This window comes from Suncus etruscus, chromosome 2, assembly GCF_024139225.1.
Source record: "Suncus etruscus isolate mSunEtr1 chromosome 2, mSunEtr1.pri.cur, whole genome shotgun sequence".
Taxonomy (NCBI): Eukaryota; Metazoa; Chordata; class Mammalia; order Eulipotyphla; family Soricidae; genus Suncus; species Suncus etruscus.
In genome coordinates this window covers 13,515,068-13,520,864 of record NC_064849.1, presented here as the reverse complement: position 1 = coordinate 13,520,864, position 5,797 = coordinate 13,515,068, and the positions used below count along the sequence as shown (strand labels likewise).

Here is a 5,797-nt window from a genome sequence, read left to right as displayed (position 1 = left end):
TCTTATGTTTGGCCTTTAAAGATAGAGTAATGGAGCAACAAATAACGGCAATAGAACTAGAAAGTTAGTCCACATAAGTGAGCTTGAGGGTGTAAAATAGAACCTATTTTGGAGTCCTTGGTAGAGGGAAATAGATACTCCAACTTAGGTATACCTAAATATTGTTCAAAAGAATAAAAGGTGCAAATCATGCAATTTGCTGCAATATGAATAGAACAGGAGGAAATTATGCTGAGACAACTCAAAGGACAAAAATCAACACAGAATTATCTCTCATATGTGACAGGAAAGTAAGCAAAGTAGAGGAATAACAATTGGCCAGGGAAACAGCCCCTGAGAGTTGGTTTGCATTACTAAGTTTTACCAAGAGAATGGTGGAGAGTGATGGGGAAGAAACTTGGATACATTAGCAGAAGAAGACTGACACTCTGGTGGTGGGTGTAGAGGTGGGAAATTATATAGTTTGTATTTTGTTATTAACAGTATTGTAAATTTTAAAAAAAAACAGTATTGTAAATCAGAACATCTAAGAAATCAAGTCCCTCATCCAAGATCACACAGAAAGTAACTATCAGAGTAAGGTTGTGTAGCCCAGAGTCCTACACTGCACTGCCTCTCTTGACCTGATGTTGATGTAAGTGATTTGGGTCATTAAACTTGCTCTATGATTATTAACAGATGAAATATAGAGATTAGAGGTATATTTTATTAGAATTTAGGCAGGGAGCAGAGATACCTTGAAATTAGGGCATCAACCCATAGAACTGGTATCTGAGGAGCCACAAGAGGTCCAGAAAGGCAAGGAGAAGTACTGGCATAGATAAGTATGCCTCTGTAGACTAGAGTGTCCCTGTGGCAGCTGACAGGCTCCTTATTCATTGAGCATCTCAGGACAACAGTCACTGGGAAGAAAATAAAAGTCTGGAATAGAAATTTTAAGGAAGCAAGTTTATGTTTGCATGCTTGTAGTGAAAGAAATCACTTCACATAAAATTATATGGACTACACTTTTAATAGTCCCAAGTGAGGTATGAGAACTGACAAACCAAATTGTTTGTGTGTGACTTGTTAAGTTGTAATTTATTGGAATAGAAGATGAAGAGTAAGATCACTGCTTGGAAATAAATCTATTACTTCTCTGGATGAGTAAAATAGAGTAAAATCTTCAGTCAGTTCAATAAGAATAAAATGGCAGGTGAGTCACATGGGCGAGTCAGGATACAGAACAGAAAAAAGGTGGTCCCACCTTGCTTTGAATATTTACATGACTATAGTTGTATTTCTAACTGCATTTCAAATAGGAAAACTTGGGGGGTTCAGAAAGTAATTTGCCATATGCAACAATATTGGAAGGCTTTGGCTCAAAGTACCCCCTAACCTGACTGTACCCTCTTCTGACCATGTTGATGGCCTACAAAGCCAAGGAACACTACACTCAGGGTTCCATGATAGGCTAGTTGGACGAGTAGTTCATGTCCTGTCCCTGGAATCTAAGTCATTCCATATGGTGGTTAATTTTGTGTTAACTTGGTTGAGTCAAGACTCCGGATGTTCGGTAAAACATTAAAACATGTTCCTGTGAAAGTCCTTTTGAATACGAGCAATACCAAAATTCACAGATTTTGAGACTTTGAGAATGTGACTAGGCTAATTTTAATGATCAGGATCATTGGAAAGGTATTTAGAGCAAACAACGTCCTTAAATAGGCTGGAGTGGCCATACTAATATCAGATGACACACAATTTAGAATTATAAAAGCTAAAAGGGAGAGAGATGGACATTTATTAATAATAAAGACATATGTACAACAGGAATAAATCACACTCCTAAACAATAGACATCTAATAAGGGACCATCAAGATATATAAAGCAATTATTAATATAATTTTTGTTTTTATTATTTGAACAAAATTTATCACAAAGTTGACATAACTGATAATATATTTGTTTCAAGATAAAGGAAAGCAAAGTTAATTAAAAAATAGAAAAGAGAAAGAGAAACTAAAATATAGAATGAAAGAATAGAAAAAAAAGAAGTAAGAAAAAGTTCAGTTGTAAGTATTTTTGTGAAAACTATTGTAACTCCAATAAAGCAATTAAGACAATAGCAGAAGGTTTAGTAAGCTCAGCAAACAACAAAATATGCAAACAAAAATAGCAAAATATAAAAATATAGAAAGAAAAAACCTTTGGCCTAAAAAACAGGAAGACCTTACCCATAAAGTATCCTGTTGCACATCCTTTTACTTGATAGCTGGAGATGGAGGAAAAAAATAAACAAAACTTAGAAACTTTTTAAACCTTAATTAAGCTATACTCATAATTACTTCCTACCTCGAAACACCTGCGCTAGGAACCTACGTCTCAGTAAGGAAGGGCTACGATGGCAAGAAATGCATAAACCAAAATGACAAAAAAAAATCATTTCTGAAGAAAATTTCAACTTTATGGTTTGTTTGGGAATCACATATTGCCAACAATGTTCTTATAGGCTTTTATAATATGTCGAGAGACTAGAGACATAGCTAAAAGAGCTGGAGCATATGCATTGAAGATGCAGAACCCCAGGTTTGATCCCCAGTACTGCATGATCACCAAATATCACCACCAGCATTGCTGGTCCATAGCAGTGAGCCATGCTACCACTGAGTTGCTGCTGGAGTAGCCCATGAGCTCTCTTACTACTGCTTTCAAAGCCTACAAATAACTAAATTTCAAAAAAAAAAAGTTTAAATATCTCCATATTTGCTATATTAATGTCTAGAGCTAAGTTCTGTGGAGACCTCCTGGGCTTCATAGGAAACTGTAACCATGGCTTTAAAAATGAAGAACGCCTAGAGTCCTGAATATCTTCAGAAACATTGTTGAAACCTACTTTCAAGTAGGACAACATCTATAGGCAGGATTTTTTTCACATGAAATTATTTCATCTTGATCATATAAGACGCTAAGAAATCTCAAGCTCCTTACAACAAGATGTAAATCTCCAGCTTGCTCCATTTACCTTAGAATTTATAGTCATTCTCCCTACCTAGGTTATTCAATTTTGTCTTTTTCTGTTCCAGTTTTGTCTGATGGTAATTGGTTTGCTCCACTTGTCTGAGAAAAACCCAGAGGAGTGAGGAGAATTTACCCTATCCCTTCATTAGTTGAAGCAAGTCAGTTTGATAAGAGAGTTATTTCTATTTCCTGTGAAGAAAAGTCTGCTAGGTGAATATCCAGGCCTAGTTCTTTTAATACCTGTCCCAGAGAAAAAAATTAACTCTTCTGCACATTTTGGAAAAAATATCTCCCGGCTACCTGTCTCTCGTTCCTTGGGCTGTTGTGCCTGTGATGAGCTCACCCACCAAAACAGGCAGATACAGTCCCACAAAAAAACCTTGGGGGACAGGGATTAGAAAACTTGGTTTTTAATCAGAGAAAATTAAAAAAAGAGGAGATAAGCAGCCTGCATAGTCTCATAATTTGATCCAGTTTGAGGTGAGGAGGAGATAACTTTTGACCTCTCTCAAGCCCCTCAAATTTGACTAACAGAGAAATTTTCCCCAAATGTTCAGGTCTTGGCTACCTATGAAATCACAGAATGCCTCCAGAATTCACAATGATTCCTTGCTCTATAGGTGAGAAAAGGAAATTTCCATTTTCCATTTTGGTTGCTTCTCAGGTAGGTAGAGCAATCAAATTAACTTCAGACAGATGACTCGGAGAAAAGAATATTTTTAGATGCATACATACGGAGAATTTGCATAGATATAAATTCTAAGCTAAATTAGAGAAAACAAGGACATTTATCCTAAGAGAAGAGAGAGAGACCCAGAGTTTCTAGGAGAGAAGGAGACTCAAGTACTTAAAAGGGTAGTTATTCTGTAATTCAAATTTGCTCTGGGATCAAAGTAATAGTACAACAGGTAGGGGGCTTATTTTACACTCGGTCAATGTGGATTTAAGTATTAGCACCCTATATGTTTCCCCAAATCCCACAAATGGTGATTTCAGAGTTCAGAGCCAGGAGAGAACCCTGAGTACCAGTGGATGTGGCCCAAAAACTAAAACAAATTTGCTTTGCTATTTAAATTTTTTTCTGACAGAGTAGTGATTTTTTTGAAATAACTCTAATTATAGAAAATACCCTCAATTTTCATTCTTCCCAGGTTGTTAAGAAAGTGGAAGTCACTCTTAAGCTTGCAAGACCCTGTTTGATCTTAGTTTTAAATTATCCGCATACAAAGTGACACATTTGGGAAGCACTATTCCATCCTTAAGTTCACCCTCTGAACTTCCTGAGAGTTTAATGTTTCAGGGACCAGAGCAATAGCACAGTGGTAGAAGCATTTGCCTTGCATGCTGCCAACCCAGGTTGGACCCAGGTTATATACTCAGCATCCTATATGGTCCCCTGGATCCCCAAGTCTGCCAGGAGCGATTTCTGAGCACAGAGCCAGGAGTATAACCCCTGAGTGCCACCGGATGTGACCTCAAAATAACCCCCCCAACGTTTAATGTTTCAGAAACTTGATTAGATGTTGTACCATGTTATTTGACTTGTCTCTTTGTCCAGAGAACAGATCTGCCCATTTAAATAGTTTCCTCTCATATCTGAAGGCAATGTTTCAGGTGAGTTTATGTCTATGATACAAGAAGTTAGGTATTTTATAGAAGGAAAAATAATGGTAAATTATTGGAGTAGATGACAAATTCAGTGTTAAGCTATAAAGCAATTAGTGGGGAAATTTTTATTTGTCCAGTTCTAAGCACCTTCAGACGAGTGAATACAGGTTGTGCCCGTCAAATTGATTTTCCTAAGTTATAATTATTTATATATTTATATAGCTATCTGATGATACTTATATGTGGCCAAACTTCATCAGGCAACAGTTCATAGAGTCATATCCCAATATTGAAGAGTAATGGGAAAATTTAGTAAACAGTTCAATTGATAGGTATAAAACAAAAATATTATTAATGATTAACAAAACTAGATTCTAATGTCCACAATAATTTACTGCTGAGGCCAGAGACATAGAACAGGGAGAAAGTACTTGGTTTGTATGTGACTGACCCAATTCTACCCAGACACCATTTATGATCCCTGAACACTTCCAGGACAGGAATAATCCCTGAGCAGAGTTAGGTGTAAGTATTGAGCCCAAAATGTGTTTTTTTAACTTTACCCTCAATTCTATCAAATAATCATAGTAAAATTAATTTGCCTATATTTACCTGTAATGGGAGATACCATGAAAACAAAGGTGGTATTCCCAGGGAAAGGCTGATTCATTGCACTCCAGATGTGCTCACTTGTACAATTTCCCCCAAATGTAGGAAATTTAACTGCATAATTTGTGGTAGTGGGGGAATGCATTTGGGCTCTCCCCTGAACAAAATTAAATTGCTTCTAAATTAATAAATGTCACTTTTTGTTTGCATTAGCTGCTAAAAAAATAGTTATTAGTCAAATAGAACTCTTCTCGTCTTTTGTATGCAACTTTTCATATGGACTCGGTACAGCCTCTGAAAATTCAGAACCCTTTTCACCATTGAATGTCTCATCATTCAGCATTGCCTAAAAGACCTCAGATTTGAAGTCAATTTCTCTCTTCTAAAAAATCCCAAATTGCTCTGGATTTACCCCTTTGGTAATCTTCATTGGACTTATGTGCTAGAAGCTTATATCTAAAAGCACAGTTTCTTTGTGCATCTATTTTACTTTTGTTTCCTTGTGGATTCTGACCATGAAAACAGTAGCATCCTAAACATAAGCTGTGCCTGTGCAAGTGTTCCCTCCATATACCCTTT

General features: G+C 36.5%; 1 non-coding gene across 1 annotated transcript; it reads left to right on the top strand.

Moving 5' to 3' along the window:
- The first annotated feature begins 5,213 nt into the window (after positions 1-5,213).
- On the top strand, positions 5,214-5,378 carry LOC126002876 (U1 spliceosomal RNA). Its single transcript, XR_007493485.1, has one exon. It is a non-coding gene; the product is annotated as a U1 spliceosomal RNA (small nuclear RNA).
- Positions 5,379-5,797: the final 419 nt, after the last annotated feature.